Consider the following 19,381-nt stretch of genomic DNA (forward strand, 5'->3'; position numbering starts at 1 on the left):
GCTAATATTTGTATTATATTTCTTATACTGCAAATAAAGGAGATGGAATAATACCTCCACAGTGCCACCAGGTATTATTCCATCTCCCTTATTTGCATATTACCCAGAGGAGCATGAATTGCCTTTTGAGTCTCCTCACTCACAGTCTAGGTGCTCTCCCTAAAGAGAAAAGATAGTTTTTCTGACCCACTTCTTATACTATCACCGTTAGACGAGGCTCACATGAGCGCGTCGGTATAGTGCGCAGAATACGCTGTATCAGTCTCCCATAGGTGGCCATATTACCGCTCACAGGAAAATTGCGTAAAATACGCACGCAACAAAAATCGCAGTATGTTCTATCTTGGTGTGTATTATGTGCACATAAACAGCAAGATAGTACATGGCGATGGGCGGCCCACAGCCTGTACAAAATGTAATTGTGAACGGGCTGCAAGCCGTGTGTGCCTATCTCACTGCCCGCATGCTGAGAGACACACTCATGTGTGTGCCCAGCCTTATTATAATCTCTTCTATTTAATACTTATTGAATATAGTACACACACTTGGATCTCAGTTTTTACCTCGCATATATCCCTGTGTTTCTATACCAAGTGTATCCCTGCACCATCACTTCACCATACATGGCACTGCAGGTTTATCTTTCACAATTTTATTCCTTGCATTATTATATATTTTCAGTGATGACCCGTATACTGATTTCTGTTTTGTACTGTTGTTCCCCTTTCCTTCCCTTCTTAACTTCCCTTTTTCTTATTCTTAACAGGTTTGTACATAGTCTACTATCAAGTGTAACTGGTGAAGAGGCTCTGTTGCCTTGAAACGCGTTTTATTGCTGGGTTTTTAAAAAATAAAAATACGACTTCTCCTTTTTGTTGTAAGAGCACTTTGTTGCCTTTCCGACCCCTCAGGGGAAGGCGTTTGTAAGGATCGGCGGTTCGCGGGTCCCTCGTGCCCTCACCGCCGGTCCTGTTACACAGGCTGCTGCTGTGCGGCGCAGGGGAGCCCCGGTCCTCGTCCCCTCCCCTGGCTGACGAGCTCCTCCTCGCCGCCAGGTTGCTAGGGACGTGGTGGGTGTTGCCCTGCGTCGCATCCTCGGTATCATAGCAACCAGGCATGTGTCTCCTTCCCTGCCTCCTGTAGGACTGGGGGCGGGTTCCCCAGTGCTGCTGGATGCACTCAGCTGCTGTCAGGCTCCCCGCCCCAATCAGCTGCTGGGGCGGGAGCTCTGACAGCATTTAAACCTGCTTGTGTCTGCAGACCAGTGCCACTGTTAGTTTGGTCTCCTTGCTACACCAGCGTACTTCTTGTTGTGACTCCTGACTTTTGACTCCCAGTTTTTGAACCTGACGTTGCCTTTGCCTGACCCTCTTGTACCACGTTCCCTCTCGTTGCCGACTCAGATAGTCTGACTCTCCTTGCTGTTTGTTCCAGTGTCTGTTTGTTACTCCCGGTGTCCCCCTTCCTTAGTGAGTGTAGGGACCGTCGCCCAGTTGTCGCCCTGGGGCTTAGCCCAGGGGGGCAAGTAAGTAGGGACAGGGGTTGCGGGTATTTGCAGGGACCTCCAGTTTCCTGGACCCTGAGTCCTAACAGCGTTTCAACCCTAAAGACCGACCGACTTCTCTTATTCTCTTTCTTAGACGTTTGCGCCGTATGATGGGCTTTTTATCTAGTGTTAAAAATAATGATATGACTTCTCTTATTTGAGCACTTTGTCTTACCAACCTCTCAAGGGAGGGGGTTTCACCCCTAACTGTATCTCCTTCCTCAGGCACATGCCTGGCTTTGCTCTACTTCTAGAGGTTAACAAGTGGCTACGTCGATGGTGCCGTCAGCAAAGAATTGGATTCCTAGACCATGGAGTGAATTACCTATAAGATGGACTGCTTGCTAGAGACGGGTTGCACCTTACAAATATGATGTCATAGGCATCACGGAAACATGGTGTGATTGTTCCCAGCAAGAGAAACCACGTAATCTTGTGAAACATGGTGGAATAATACACATGATGGGAATACAAGGCTTGAAGGATACAATTTATTTATGAGAAACAGACCTAATAAAAGGGGAGGAGGTGTTGTGTTGCATGTTAGGAAAACAGTCATCTCCACAGAGATTCAAGTTTCAGAGTATGAGAGTTCTGTAGAAACTGTTTGGGTAAGAATACAAGGAGAGAACAACAGAAAGGACACCATTGTAGGCATTTACTATAGGCCGCTTGGACAAGCAGATGATATGAAGGAACTCTTTATACATCAGATGGCCAAGCTCTCAAAAAAGCCCAACATAGTGATCATTAGAGATTTTACCCATCCAGACATTTGGTGGGAATCTCAGGTAAAAGTAATGGATCCAACAGATTCTTATCCGCTCTTGTGACAACTTTATCTTCCAGAAGGTAGAAGAGAAAACAAGGGGATCTGCTATCTTGGACCTAATTCTTACCAACAGCGAGGAAATGGTTAGGAAGAGTTACCAAGATGGTGAGCGGTCTGCAAATCATGTCCTATGAGGAACGGTTAAAGGATTTGGGAATGTTTAGCAGAAGAGAAGGCTGAGAGGAGACTTAATAGCTGTCTACAAATATCTGAAGGGCTGTCACAGTGCAGAGGGATCAGCCCTATTCTCATCTGTACAAGGAAAGACTAGAAGCAATGGGATGAAACTGAAAGGGAGGAGACACAGATTAGATATTAGACAGTGAGGGGATCAATGAGTGGAGCAGGTTGCCAAGGGAGGTGGTGAGTTCTTCTTCAATGGAAGTCTTCAGAAGTGGACAGACATCTGTCGAGGATGATTTAGTGATCCTGCACTGAGCAGGGGGTTGGACCCGATGACTCTGGAGGGCCCTTCAAACTCTACCATTCTATGATATTGAATGTGGGTCCATTTGGAGCCATTTGGTTTCGTCATAAGATGGAATGTTTGGCTAGGGGGGGCCATTTTCTTCTCTAAGCAGGGTAACAGAACTCACTAACGCTGATGTGAAGGAGCTCTCACAGGCAGTAAGCAACCTGAGATATGAGGTGCTGGGTAGCATTCTTTTTTTACCCTTATTTGCCTAAAACATAACTTTTATTAATATAGAATTAAAATAAAGCATGGGATCACAAACAGTATTTGTGACTTATTTTCTCTTCTATAAAAGAGCAGTGGTGGCGAATCTATGGCACGTGTATCGTCGCCGCAACACAGACGACAGTCGGGTAAACAACTGAACGAGCGCTGACATCATCGCTAAGGTCGTTGGTGCTTGTGCAGAGCGTTTGCGCAGGCAGAGTTTTGCCCCATTCAGACAGGACAAGCTGTCGGGCAAACGATACCTGACAGCGCGCCCCAGTGATACTGTCTCCTGAACTGTTACACAGGAGTATCGCTGAAAGTGCTGCCGGCATGGAGGTAGCATTCTCCCCCGCCCACCTCCATTCACTTCATTCAGAAGAGGACTGCTGCTTACACTGAACGGCATACAGTAACAGAAGGACTGAACAATTCTCGCTCAGTCGCTACATGCCTTTACACAAGACAACTTTCCAGCACGTGAATTTGAACAATTTTGAAAGATAACTGCTCAGTGTAAATGGACGTTTTGTCACTGGATCGCGAGCTTCTCGCTCAGCACTTCACCTTCTATGTGAGGCATTGGGCGGGGAGCAGTTACACGGAACCAGAAGCCTTCGATCCAGCGATAGTTCTTATGCGCAGTGAGGGCTTAAACAAACAGCCATGATTGCTTTCAGTGGTTTTAGTTTCAATTTCACTAGCGGTATTCTAGCCCGTTACTGCATGTGTGAAAGATAGATCCTGCCCTATCTACCTGCCTTTGTTTCCAAACTCAAAGGCTTGCCATCAGTGTGATAGAGTGTTCTGTATCCTGTCCTGTATCACACATCCAAGGGAACGTGAAAGGACCAACCTGGATGGAAAAGAGCTGGGAAAGATTTCTCTCTGGACACACCCTAAAGGCTGTTCAGGTAAATCATACAACTGAACAGTTAGTTTAACCAACCAGTTGCTGGTGCGTGTGTTACCACTATTGGTGGAAAATAAATACTTTCATTCTTGGAAATAAATTCTCACGTCGTGCTAGACAACGGCCTTTTCTTCACCCCAATTAAAAACCTTCCACCTAGAGATTCTTCACATAAACACAAGCCCACCTGAGCAAACAACATATACAGTGTTTACATAGCTAACAAGAGAAATGGTGAGGATTTTAAACAATTACCTTTACATGTAAACGCTCAGCATTTGTAAGCAAAAAAGTTAATGTTACCATGCGGCGGTTGCGTCTCCTCCCGGAGCGGCGGGGTGCTGGGTCCCGCGGTTGGGCGCATCCCCCCGGTCTGGTGAGTGCGGCTGCCGTGCACTAGCTTCCTTTTTATATTGTCTGTTGGGAGTTGGCTTCTCCCTCTCTCCGCCCCTGAGCGGAGGCTTTTGTTTACAGGTCTGGCAGTGACTTGCAATCACTGCCAGTTAGCGGTTTTCCTCAGTGAGCTAGCAGCCTGTCTCTGGCGGTCTCCTGCTCTTGTCAGCTTGTTTTCTATTTCTGCCAGGTTATTCCATCTGCCTCAGGTCTGCTTTGTATTTTCGTGTTGGTATTTTACATCTGCCTTTTCTGTTGTTATTCTGCCCTTTCCATCAGGTACGCCAGCGTCCCTTCTTGATCCCTAGCGAGAGTAGAAACCGCCGCCCAGTTGACCGCCTGGGGGTTGCGGGTGAGATCAGGGCAACCCGGACTGGCGTATCAAGGGCAGTATACCGTAACAGTGCATTTGTTTGTTCGTTCAAACGACAATCAATGCGTGTAAATGGGCCTTAATTCAGTTTAGTAAAAAGTGGGACAATCTAATTCAAATGTACAAATGTATGAATGGACAATACAGAGATCTGCTTAATGATCCTTTTACACCTACTGTAGGCTTGTGACCAGGAAAAGGGAAAATCTACATCTAGAGGAACGGTTTCTACACCAACATAGAAGAGGGTTCTTTACTGTAAGTGCAGTGAGACTGTAAGGGGGAAACACTACACTGTTCTTCCCATTACAGTTGGAAGCGGAGAGTTGACTGCACTAAGCCCCACCCCCTAACTTGATAAATGTAAGGCACTTATCAGGTGCCAGGTGAGGTCCCGCTTCCATGAGGGAACTAGAAGGTAGAGGGAGGAGATGATTGGGTGCTTTGGGCACCATATTCTTAGCGCTTTCTGCACTGTAAAAGGAGGCTTTATCCCTCCCATTGATGTTAGCAGTGATGAGATTAGCTTCAAAGCTGTAAGAAAACTGCCCCCACCATAGGAAACAGTAGGGATGTAGCCCCGTCCCCATCCTGAGTTTTCTCAGCACTACAAGCGCCTTATCAAAGGAATTTTGAGCTGAGCCACAGGAGGATAAGGTGCATATAACTAACTGTAGGGGCACCCAAGAGCGCTGCGACTCAATAGCCTGCAGGAGAGTCACAGAAATAGCAGGTTGAGCAGAAGAGCTGCTAAGCGCTGAGGCCAGAAAGCATCAGGAGCAGCTGGGAGAATACTAGGATCCCCAGGACTGCAGAAGAGACACTGTCTGTAGCTGTGGAGCGGCTTCAGAGGTGCCATGGGGAAAAAAAGGGGTCAGAACTGCGACTTCAATAGTTAGCAGATGGTGGTCCTGACGTCCCGATTCTTGAAAATCATGGTTGAGGAACGCTCCCGACATGGAAGTACTAGCATCAAATAGCTTAGGCTAACTCCTGTGATTTATGTAAGTGAGGCTGGCCTCAGAAAAAGCAGAGATTGTGCACATCACTATGGACTAGCAAATTAGCAGGCCTGCTGCAAGTTAGCAAGGATTTCAGCATTAATTAAATGTACAGTGGGGATCTAACTAGGGTTTGACAGCTACGAATGAACTATTATTGGGAGTTTACCAAATGTTGAGCCAGTATGTTTATGGACAAGTGGTAATAGAGGTTATGCAAATTGGGCTCCGGAGTCTGCAGTCAGTGGAAGAGTATTTCTTTATTGCTGAACCGTGTGAATTGAGCTACAATTTGCTGTTCTATTAACCTATGTTAATGTTCGAGTTGCCTTAATTACACCGTGTGAGTGTGGAACGATGTTGATTCTTATTGCTCGAATAGTGGGTTTTTTAGGACTTAGCTAGCAGTAGTCAGCATTGAATAATGGTACCACAACAGTTGATCTGTTTTCTTAACATTCTACTATTTTTCTTTTACTGTTACTTATTTTAAAATAAAAATAGTAGATTTTGGTAAGTCTGTCTACTGCATCATATCCTGGAACCTGCGTCGGCCCCACCACCTGCGACAAGACAATGGAGCTCATTGCTTGAGGATGTAATGAAAGGGAACCAGCTAACATATTACATGTTATTGTAGTGGCCCAAAGTTAGGCACTACAAAATGTAAATGTGTTTATTCAAATTTAAAATGTGTATGTGCCTTTAAGTTGAATATTGCATATTTATTGTTGATTATTTATTCTGCCAGGCAACCTGCAGCCTTTTTCTGATTGGCTGTCAGGAGCATTATTTTGATTGGGCATTTCACCACCAAGCAACAGGTCTGTGGTTGGTGGAGGAATTCCAGTCAGAATAATTTAAAGTGTGCGTAGGCTGTCAGTTAGGGATAAGGAGTCTAGCTATTGAAGAGGAAGGAGGTCAAGAACAGAGCAGGAGAGAAAGACTAGAAAGCGCAGCAAGAAGGTAGAAGTGTGAGTACTGACAGAAAGAAAGAATGAACTAGCTATAAAAGAAGAAGAGATAAGGCCCAGAAAGAAAGGGAAATAGAAATATAAGAAAAGTAATATACAGATGTTGTTCCTGTAGTTATAAGAGAAATAATTTACCTCAGGAAATAATATATTGAAAATTGTTCTTAAGGGAAAATAACCTGTTATTAGTTTACCGTCAAACCTTGTCTTCTGGAGTCCCTTCTTGCCATTTTAACAACTGCACTACAAGTACCACACCACCCTCAGGGGGAAAAGGACAGTTCCCTAACTTTATTTTATTTTATCCATTTTTATTTTATTTTTGCCCCGAAGACGATTGGGGGCTGGTGTCACGAACTGATTGATTTGTTATCATCATTTAAAGTTTTACGCCGGTTTATTCTGTTGGTCGCTGCCATTGTGGGGAATTGCAGAGCCACCACCATCACCGCTCCTCATTATGGCGCACCACATTATCTCACTGACTAATTCAGAAGTTTGGGTAACCCGGGGATTATTCTGACTGCCAGATTTCCTTAAAATGAGGAAAATTGGCTTCTACCTCATCAGCTTGCTGCATCCTACTGTGATGTGGCAAGCAGCAAGTCAGTTATGAGGAGTCATTTCCCACGATTTAAGAAGATCTTTCAGATACCAGTATGTGCAAGTTGCTGAGTACTCTGGGCCAAGAGAGACAGTCATTACAACTTGTGCTTGGTGTGGAGGACAGCAGTAGAGACTGATGTAATTCAAATTATGTAGCAGCAGCACAACTCAGGCCTCGGTCAGATGGGGCGTTTTTTCGCTCGATTTGCGGATCGCATAACGGATGCGCATCCGCAAATTGCGTGACCAGGGCTGACGATTCGCTGAAAAATCTGCACCTAGCAGCGTTTTCAGCTAAACGGGCCCAATCAAAGGAGCGCTGTCCGCTGTTCGCCCATTGAAAATCCCCGCCTGCTGAATGGACTGCCTCTGACTGGTCACAGCCCTCACCAATCAGAGGCAGCTCTCACTCACCCATTCATGAATTCATGAATGGGTGAGTGAGAACTGCCTCTGATTGGTGAGGGCTGTGACCAATCAGAGGCAGCCCATTCAGCAGGCGGGGATTTTAAATCCCCGTCTGCTGATTACTACACAGAGCAGTTCAGGAGAACTGCCAGCCGGCCGCGGCTGAACTCCGGCTGCAGGGAAAAAAAAGGTGAGTATAATTTTTTTAAATTTTTACACATTTCAGGATGCTTTTCAGGGAAGGGCTTATATTTTTAAGCCTTTCCCGAAAATTCATACCGCGCTCGCTGGCAGCCCATTGCCGGCGAAGCAATGGTTCTATATATGCGCAGATCGCATGCGCAAATCGCGCGTTAAAAAGCCCGTCTGACCGAGGCCTCACACTGATCCCACCGGGATAGCCACACGGGGTAGTAGTTGCATGCTCCCAACAAGATCCAGATGACAGGATCCACATGTATCAAGTCCCAGTGATATGGTTGTAGCAGCACCTGCAGGTGCAAATTACTTCAAGAGAAATACTCACATCTTCCTCTTTAAAGAAAGTTCCTTTAATATAGACCACAAAGCCACAGCATACCTGCAACATTTTGACTGCTGACGCAGTCTTTATCAAGCATGGTCTATATTAAAGGAACTTTTTAAAAAATAAGATGTATTTCTTTTGACGTAATTTGCCCCTGCAGTTGCTGCTACAACCATTTCACCAGGAGAGACTGAGATGAAGAAAGAGACAAGTTGCTGTGGAGTAATCCGAAACAGAATTCAGATGAAGACTGATGGAAGAGACAAAGAAGAGCAGTGGAAAGAAGACCAGCCGAGAACTGCAGAACCATTGGGTTGAGGATACTCTGAACCATCGAAAGGCAAAGGATTCAGAAGTCCGTCAGATTTGCAATGTTAGGGTCGTAGAAGTTGACAACAGAGACATCCTTTCAGGCAATAAACATAGTTGTAGAGACTGCCCTGGGGTGTTAAACCTGCAGTATCCAGGGTACTAGATGTCAGAGAGAATTGCTTGTAAAAGGACTACTGTTTAAAGAACAATTTCTCAGGATGTCAGTTGCTCTGTAGTGGGAAAGAAAACAGTCAAATGTAACTTTGAAAACATTGTGTCCTCCTTTGGAGAGATAAGTTGAACTTTATGGCTAAATGTTATGTACATTTCAAGTATTTAACACTTAAAAGGTAATTAGTATTTTTACTGTTAAGACTTTATGTTGCTGTACTGAACTGCATCTGCCTCCATTTGTCATCGCTGCACCATCACATAACATCCCACCTAGACGGCGTTGATAAGCGAGGCCTAGTGTTCCGCATGCAGTAGATTTTGATGGCTTGACTAAAGGTGAACTTTTATGATGGATTTTTATAACATGACAAAGTCAACACATTCAAAGCCTTAGATTATTATTCAGCTTGTTCAGACGGAAAATAAAGTCTGATCCATGTTACACCCAACGCTTATATAACACACTCTGTGACAGAGAGTGACAAACAACGAAAGAAGTAGAGGCATTGCCCTTTGGGCCGGCTCACACGAGCGTATGCGTAGCACTGTGTAAGTCGGCAGTGAGAAGGCATATCACTGATAGGGCTATCTCACACACGTATATCACGCACTCTGTCATGTGCAGTCTGGCTTTTTCCTTGTTTTTTTTTCACTTCCCACTCTGTCACTTTGCGACATATATGCAAATTAATTTTGTATCTACAGCATTTATCCCATAGAGAACAATAAGGCTCTAGCACAATACACAGTAAAATAGAAAATGCTGCAATAAAAAAGTGCTAGTGTGAGTGGGTCAATGACAATCAATATGATATCATTGACGCCATTCACAGCATAATACACAATAAAATTATGCTCGTGTGAGCCTGCCATAAGTAACATTTTCTGGTCTTTCAGCATTATTCACATTTTTTTTTCATTTTGCAGGACTAATAAATAGTAATTGCGCAAAATATTTTGTAATACCCTATAATAGTTCAATATTTCAGACACCAAAGGGCATACATACCGTAGAGGTAGCCCATGAAGAGAAAAGTCCCCCAAAAATATTGGCCAAGGTAAAAGAAATTGTGATTTTTACCTCTGTTAGGGGAGTCTCACGGGATCAGATTGTAGTTGTGAAATCCACGATCACCCTCTGCACGGACTCTCCACGGCAAAATGTAGGCATTGAAAGGCATCTACTTTAGAATTTTTTCTTTACACTCATGTATACGAAATGTGTATTCCGCGAGTGGAACACAAATCGCAGCATGCTCAATTATGCTGTGGACTCCGTGTGGATGGCCTCCATTAAAGTCAATTAGGCGTCCAATCCGGAGTCCATACACAGTATATATAATTATACTACTAAATTAGAAAATTATAGTGGCCACACAGCTCTGCTACATACACGTCACACACACACAGCTCTGATACATGGGCGTGTGACAGACACACACAGCTGTGCTACATGACATGCACCGGACAGACACAGCTCTGCTAAATGACATGCGCCTGAATAGACCTATTGATAACGGTCGAAACGTTGCTTTCCTTGTATGATGATGAGACTGTCATTTGGCATTCCTATTTAAAGCATAAAGCTGCTTTTTATTTGCACCTAAACCTGGAATTTGCTGCCTGTTTTCTCTCAATTTGGACTTTGGTATATTTGGGAGTTGGATCCAATTCCAGCTCAGGCGTGCAATCAGTTTGTTTAAAAAAAAAAAAAAAAGGCCCCCCCTGATGGGATGTGGTGAGTGCTGCTGAATACTATCTTCTTTACAGCTCTGCTACCTGACATGCATGTCACAGACTAAGCTGTGCTATATGGCATGTGCATCAGCTTTGCTACATGACATGGGCGGCACAGACACAGCTGTGCTAAATGACATGCGTAACACAGATACAGCTGTGCTACATTACATACATTGACAAATATCTGTCTGGGATGATTTAGGGAATCCTGCACTTCCAAAGTAGTGACATCACCGCAGGTCCTTCAGCGGACCGGATCTCAGAGGTGATGGTAGGTCGGTGTCTCCTGTCAGGATCACTGAATTGGGTTTGACATAATAACGGCTTTGTTGTATTCTCATTGTGTTAGGACTTGCGATGATGTAACCAGAGGTGGAGCATGAGAAGCACCCACACACATACATACAAACGCACAAGCGGTCGTTAGTAGTTTGATTCAGGAGATACCCATGTTATACCAGCAGGATCCATATAACTACTGTAGTTAAGTAAGGGGTAAAGTCCTGGATGGTGTGTATATACCACGGAGATTACTAAACTCCAGGATATAACTCCGGAGTTTGCATGAGACAGGGGCTGTCCGCTTTACACGTATATTCCAGTCCAGGAAGTACCTGAAGCTGGAACACAGCTGGAAGATAATTGGAAAAAGGAGCAGGAAAAGCTCAGTTAGAGAGAGATTGTGACAGAGTGTGTTCAGCCGGACCAGAGAGAGGACAGACTGTGTGCAGAGTCTCTGGAAAGCCGGGTGAAGAGAACCTGGAGAGCTGATGGAAGCAAAACCCTGAGGAAAGGGTTGGGGGAGAATCCCTCTATCAAGTTACAAGGACTGTTATTTTGTGTGCCGTATGGACATTATATGGCTGGAGAAAGCCTGTGTTTGTTTATGACTGAGAGTTTGGCAATAAACGCCCCTGCTTTACCATCACCGGCCTCTGCTGCCGCCTGACTTCCTACAGCGGAAACATACCTGTTGTGGATCCTGCTTACATATGGTGGAGGATGCGGGCATTGATTTATACACCGGTGAATGTGGCTCCAGACAGCAGTTAAAATGCAAACAACCGCTGCAAGTATGGAGGAGTTGGTGAAGCAACTAGTACAGATGAATGTACAGCAACACAAGACAAGTGCCCAGCAGCAAAAAGCCCATGTGGAGTCTATGCGGATGCAGCAGCAGACAAATCAGCTCCTCGTGAGGCAGCTTGCTATGCTGACAGAGTCAGTCAGGGTGAAAGAGACTTCAGTCCACTTTGACCAAAGTGCTGGTAAAGATGCCCTGAAAGCAGTGAGAGGGACTTTACAAAAGATGACCCCAGAGGACGACGTCGAAGCCTTCCTAACCATATTTGAGAGAATAGCAGAGAGGGAAAAACTGCCCTCTGAGCGGTGGGCTGATGTGGTGGCCCCTTAAGCTGATGTGGTGGCCCCTTACTTAAAGGGGTTGTCCCGCGCCGAAACGTTTCCCCCCCCCCCCGTTCGGCGCGAGACAACCCCGATGCAGGGGTTAAAAAAAGAACACCGCACAGCGCTTACCTGAATCCCCGCGCTCCGGTGACTTCTTACTTACCTGCTGAAGATGGCCACTGGGATCTTCTCCCTCGGTGGACCGCAGGGCTTCTGTGCGGTCCATTGCCGATTCCAGCCTCCTGATTGTACATTACAAAGTGCCTTAATATGGCCATACAGAAGTGCATAGACCCACTTGCTGCCGCGGGACAACCCCTTTAATGGGAGAATCCCAAAAGGCTTATTATGATCTGACCCAACAGGACGCAAAGGAATATAGCAAGCTAAAAGCAGAGATTTTTGCTCGCCTGGGAGTAAACATAGCGGTCCGAGCTCAACGTGTTCGCCAGTGGATGTATAGCGATAATAAGCCTCCCAGGTCACAGATGTTCGATCTATTTCATCTTGTTCAAAAATGGCTGCAGCCTGAGACTTCCTCCCCTACGCAGATCGTAGAAAGAGTGGTAGTTGACAGATTTATTTAATCTCTACCTAAATCCATACACGCTGGGTTGCTCAGGGAGACCCACAGAACGCAGATCAATTGGTGAACCTGGTAGAACGATATGTCACTGCGGAAGACACTCTAGTCGGCTCTACTGAAGGAAGACTCCCTTACCGTGGCTTTAAACAGAGCACCAAGCCTAGAGGAACAAGGCCCCAAGTTGTCCCAGAGTGGAAGCGGCGGAATAAGGAGAGGTTTGAGTATACTGGACAGAGTCCCCTGGCCCCATTATTTGCTGGGAGTGTCAGGTCGCAGGCCATGTTGCTGCGCACTGCCCTACCCTTATGGAACCAATGGATTGCACCTATGGGCGCCGCCGTTCTCTATACGCACACCCTGTGTACAGTGCAGTTTCCTCATTGGAGCAACAGCCCCAACTATGTTAAGTGAGCATTAACAATGTGACGGTCAATGCTCTGCTGGACTCGGGGAGTTTGATCACCTTGGTGTCTGCCTTCCTTCCCCATGTGTTGATTCCACAGGAACGCATGAGGGTGCTATGTATTCATGGGGATACAAAGGACTATCCCGTGGCTCAAGTGTCTATAAATACCGAATGTGGAGTGGTCCCCCATAAAGTTGGGGTCGTGGGAAATTTGGTGGACCCCACTATAATTGGGAGAGACTTTCCGCTATTCTGGGATTTGTGGGCTCGAGTTACACTTTCCAGGGGCCTTGGGGGTCCTAAAGGATCTTGTGATACTACTTCAGAAACTGGGGTAGAGACCCCGGTCAAGTTAACAGAATTTCCCTGGATAGTGTTAATACGGGTTGAAGAAGAGGATCTACCGCAAACCCCCGCTATACTTGATTTGGGGGTGTCATGGGACAATTTTGGTACCGAACAACTGACTGATCTTACCATGGAAAATGCTCGCAAGAATGTGTCTGTGGTGAATGGGGTCCCCCAAAATCCCGGGGCTGAGAATCGGTTCCCTCATTTCGCCATGAATCAGGGCATGTTGTACCGGGTAATAAAAGTTAGAGACGAGGTGGTGGAACAGCTTCTGGTCCGGACTTGTAATAGACGAACAGTATTAAACATGACTCACTTTAGGAGGCCATTTGGGGGTCAGAAAAACGCAGGAACATATTCTGCAGAGATTTTTTTGGCCTGCATGTCACAAAGAAATCTTCAATTTTTGCCCGAGCTGTCCCATGTGCCAGCTAACCTCACCGATTGCCCATTTTAAAAGCCTGTTAGTTCCTTTACTGATAATCGAGGTACCATTTGACCGTATTGCTATCGACATTGTAGGACCGTTAGTAAAATCTGCTAGAGGTCACCAATACATTCTGGTAATACTAGACTATGCCACTCGGTATCCAGAGGCAGTTCCACTAAGAAATACCTCATCCAAATGCATTGCAAAGGAATTGTTTTCCATGTTTACTAGAACCGTCATTCCTAAGGAAGTATTAACAGATCAAGGAACACCGTTTATGTCCAAGGTTATGAAAGCGTTTGGTAAACTGTTAGGAATTAAGCAACTGCGGACCTCAGTCTATCATCCCCAAACCGATGGTCTGGTGGAACGATTTAATAAAACCCTTAAGAGTATGTTAAGGAAAGTGGTTGAGAAGGACGGCCGCGACTGGGATTATTTACTGCCCTACCTACTGTTCTCCATTAGAGAAGTTCCTCAAGCATCCACCGGGTTCTCACCATTTGAGTTGTATGGTCGGCACCCACGTGGATTGTTTGATGTGGCTAAAGAAACTTGGGAAACTGAGGTTACCCCTCACAAAAGTGTAATAGAGCACATTTCCCAAATGCAAGAAAGGATTTCAAAAGTAATGCCTATTGTGAAAGAACACCTCCTTAAAGGTCAAGAAAACCAAGCAAGGGTTTATAACAGGGATGTGAGAGTTAGACAATTCAGTCCAGGAGACCGGGTACTAGTTTTAACACCCACGGCAGAGAGTAAGTTTCTTGCCATGTGGCAAGGGCCATACAAAATTGTTGGAAAAGTTGGAGAGGTTAATATAAAGTGCACCAACCCGGTAGAAGAAAACTTTTTCAATTATATCATGTAAACTTACTAAAGCCCTGGAGAGAACGAAAGGCTCTTAATTCTCCTTGTTGTATGGTTGAGGCAACAAGTGGCATTCAGAACGTGATAATAGCGGAGGGCCTATCAAAATTCCAGAAACAACAGTAAAAGGAGTACGAGGTCATTACAGAACCCCACGTAAGAGTAAAAGTAAAACCCTATTGAATTCCCAAAGCCCACCGGGAAATAGTTTCGCAAGAGATAAAAAAAAAATGTTAGAACTAGAGGTGATTGAAGAATTCAAAAGCGAGTAGTTGAGTCCAATAGTCTTAGTACCAAAACCATCAGGGGAGTGGCGGTTCTGTAACGATTATAGAAAACTGAATGAAGTTTCTAAGTTTGACGCCTACGCTATGCCTAGGGTAGATGAGCTAATTGAACGATTGGCTCCTGCTCGGTATATTACCACCTTAGACCTCACTAAAGAATATTGGCAAATTCCCATGTCCGAGAGTGCAAAGGAGAAGACGGCCTTCTCTACCCCGGAGGGCTGCTTTCACTATGTGAGGATGCCATTCAGGTTCAAGGGGGCTCCTGCCACTTTCCAGAGGGTAATAGACAAGATTTTAAGTCCCCATAAGAAATATGTTGCGGCCTACCTAGATGACATAGTTATATTTAGCCGGGATTGGGAGAGCCACCTGAGTAGAGTTCAAGCTGTTCTGGATTCTATCAGAAAGGTGGGGTACATTGTGGGCTGGCAGTAGATACCCAGCCCCTTGGCTTTTGGCAGGGGGGGGGATATGTAGTGAAGTAAGGGGTAAAGTCCTGGATGGTGTGTATATACCACGGAGATTACTAAACTCCAGGATATAACTCCGGAGTTTGCATGAGACAGGGGCTGTCCGGGTCACACGCATATTCCAGTCGAGGAAGTACCTGAAGCTGGAACTCAGCTGGAAGATAATTGGAAAAGGAGCAGGAAAAGCTCAGTAAGAGAGAGATTGTGACAGAGTGTGTTCAGCCGGACCAGAGAGAGGACAGACTGTGTGCAGAGTCCCTGGAAAGCCGGGTGAAGAGAACCTGGAGAGCTGATGAAAGCAAAACCCTGAGGAAAGGGTTGGGGGAGAATCCCTGCATTAGATTACAAAGACTGTTATTTTGGGTGTCTTATGGACATTATATGGCTGGAGAAAGGACCGAGAGTTTGGCAATAAACCCCCCTGCTTTACCATCACCGGCCTCTGCTGCCGCCTGACTTCCTACAGCGGAAACATACCTGTTGTGGATCCTGCTCACACTACATACAGGATGTATAACTTATACCAGCTATACATATAGAATTATATACAGGAGATACCCAGGTTATACCCGCATGACGCATATCACTATTTATAGCAGATATACATCCCCTGTATATAGTGATGCTGATATAACATGGATATATCCTGTACATAATTATATGTACAGCTAGTATAATTTATACCACCTAAACATACAAGATTACATGCAGTACATGGTACATACCTCGTTGTACCGCATTTATAACCTATACCAGCTGTACATATATAATTATATGCAGGAGATACCCAGGTTATACCAGCATGCTCCATATCACTATATGCCGGAGATGTATAACATATACCAACTGTACATATACAATTATATACAATATATACCCAGGTTACACCAGCATGCTCGATATCACTATGTGCCGGTGATATATAACTTATATCAGCTGTACATATATAATTATATACAGGAGATACCCAGATAATACCAGCATGCTCCATATCACTATATACAGGAGATGTATAACTTATATCAGCTGTACATATCTATATATATAAAGACGAAAGCCCTCACTGACTCGCTGACTGACTGACTGACTCACTCACTCACTGACTAACTCGCCAAAAGTTCTCCAACTTCCCAATGTCGTGGAAACATGAATTTTGGCGTGAGCATAGATTATCTCCAAAATAGGAAAAGTAATTGGGTCCCAACTCGATTATTCAATTCTATGCGCAAAAGAATTAGCGTCGAAATTTAACGTACATAATCTAAATCACTTCCCAATGTCATAGAAACTTAAAATTTGGCACGGGCATTGAATATGTCATAAATAGGAAAAGTTAATGGGTCCCAACTTGATTAATCAATTCTATGCGCAAAAGAATTAGCGTCCAAATTTTACGTACGGAATCTAATTCACTTTCCGGTGTCATAGAAACTCGAACTTTGGCACGATCATTGATTATGTCATAAATAGGAAATGCTAATGGGGCCCAACTCCATTATTCAATTCTATGCGCAAAAGAATTAGCGTCCAAATTTTATGTACGGAATGTTATTTTCTCACTTTCCGGTGTCATAGAAACGTGAAATTTGGCACAAGCATTGATTATGTCATAAATAGGAAAAGTTTATAGGTCCCAACTCGATTATTCAATTCTAGCGCAAAAGAATTGTCGTCGAAATTTTACGTGCGGAATGTAATTTTTTCACTTTACGGTGTCATAGAAACGTGAAATTTGGCACAAGCATTGATTATGTCATAAATAGGAAACGCTAATGGGTCCCAACTCGATTATTCAATTCTATGCGCAAAAGAATTAGCGTCCAAATTTTACGTACGGAATCTAATTCACTCACTTTCCGGTGTCATAGAAACTCGAAATTTGGCACAAGCATTGATTATGTCATAAATAGGAAAAGCTAATGGGTCCCAACTCGATTATTCAATTCTATGCGCAAAGGCATTAGCATCCAAATTGTACGTACGGAATGTTATTTTCTCACTTTCCAATGTCATAGAAATGTGAAATTTGGCACGAGCATTGATTATGTCATAAATAGGAAAAGCTAATGGGTCCCAACTCGATTATTCAATTCTATGCGCAAAAGAATTAGCGTCCAAATTTTACGTGCGGAATGTAATTTTCTCACTTTCCGGTGTCATAGAAACAGGAAATTTGGCACGAGCATTGATTATGTCATAAATAGGAAAAGCTAATGGGTCCCAACTCGATTATTCGATTCTATGCGCAAAAGAATTGGCGTCGAAATTTTACGTGCGGAATGTAATTTTCTCACTTTCCGGTGTCATAGAAACGTGAAATTTGGCACGAGCATTAATTATGTTATAAATAGGAAAAGCTAATGGGTCCCAACTCCATTATTCAATTTTATGCGCAAAAGAATTAGCGTCCAAATTTTACGTGCGGAATGTCATTTTCTCACTTTCCGGTGTCATAGAAACGGGAAATTTGGCACGAGCATTGATTATGTCATAAATAGGAAAAGCTAATGGGTCCCAACTCCATTATTCAATTCTATGCGCAAAAGAATTGGCGTCCAAATTTTACGTGCGGAATGTAATTTTCTCACTTTCCGGTGTCATAGAAACGGGAAATTTGGCACGAGCATTGATTATGTCATAAATAGGAAAAGCTAATGGGTCCCAACTCCATTATTCAATTCTATGCGCAAAAGAATTAGCGTCCAAATTTTACGTACATAATCTAAATCTCTCACTTCCCAATGTCATAGAAACATGAAATTTGGCACAAGCATTGATTGTGTCATAAATATGAAAAGTAAATGGGTCCCAACTCGATTAATCAATTCTAAGCGGAAAAGAATTAGTGTCCAAATTTTATGTACGTAATCTAATTCTCTCACTTCCTGATGTCATTTTATATAAAGGAAACGTCGTATGGTTACCTCCACGTGGTGTTTTCTGGGTAACGCAGAGAACTATGCAAAATGGTGAACATATGTTTTTCCTCAGTATCTCTAAAGTAACCACGACTTCATAAGATTTTCCGTGTGAACACCATATAAACACCAGTACCAAATTAACTCGGGCGAAGCCGGGTATATCAGCTAGTATAATTATATACAGGAGATACCCAGGTTATACCAGCAGGTTCCATATCACTACATATAGCTGATACACATCCCCTGTATATAGTGATGCTGATATAACATGGATATATCATGTACATAATTATATATACAGCTGGTATAACGTATACCACCTAAACATACAAGATTACATGCAGTACATGGTACATACCTCGTTGTACTGCATTTATAACTTATACCATAAGTTATATACAGGAGATACCCAGGTTATACTAGCATGCTCCATATCCCTAAATGCCGGAGATGTATAACTTATACCAGCTGTACATATATAATTATATGCAGTATATACCCAGGTTATACCAGCATGCTCGATATCACTATATGCCGGAGATATATAACCCATACCAGCTGTAAGAAATCTTTTGAAGAAAAAAGCAGCTTCTTTCCGCGCTCCTGCTGTAGATCTTCTTGTTTAGAACAGATACACTGTCATGGCGGACAGTATTTTTATGTAATCAATTTATTTGAAAACAAAAACTGAATCAAGAAAAATGCATACAAGAAACACTTCTTGCAGCGAGGGTCATGCAACGCATTTTGGCGTGTTTAAACGCCTTTTTTGTTGAAAAAATCTCATTCACTTGAATAGGAATCTGCTCCATTTGTGTACTGTGCAGATTCTGAGAAAAAAAAGAAGAGACGCGTCCGCTTCTGCACGATCTGCTGTGAGATATCAACACAGCAATCAGCCCCACTGAATGGGGTTAATTGACATGCGGATCCACATCAGGAAGTCACGTTTAAACATGCACATCTGCATCCGATTTTCCAGCACGGATCTCGCCAGTCTGCAGTGACATCCAGATTTCCTCATATTTGCAGTGCTTCTCTGTGCCCTTATAACAGTATTACAGACGTTACATGGTAGGTGGGGGCAGATTTTGCATTGGGGCCCAGGAGCTTCAGGCCTCTGCTTTCCACATCACACATACTGAAGCCATAAATGCAATATAATGCTGT

The 19,381-nt window shown here is 44.0% G+C and overlaps 1 protein-coding gene across 3 annotated transcripts in view; it reads right to left on the bottom strand.

Moving 5' to 3' along the window:
- The window catches only part of FAM3B (FAM3 metabolism regulating signaling molecule B), a 79,815-nt gene that overhangs the window by 46,474 nt on the left and 13,960 nt on the right, over positions 1-19,381 (bottom strand). The gene's annotated exons all lie outside the window — the stretch shown is intronic.

The sequence above is a fragment of the Eleutherodactylus coqui genome, chromosome 4 (assembly GCF_035609145.1).
Source record: "Eleutherodactylus coqui strain aEleCoq1 chromosome 4, aEleCoq1.hap1, whole genome shotgun sequence".
Taxonomy (NCBI): domain Eukaryota; kingdom Metazoa; phylum Chordata; class Amphibia; order Anura; family Eleutherodactylidae; genus Eleutherodactylus; species Eleutherodactylus coqui.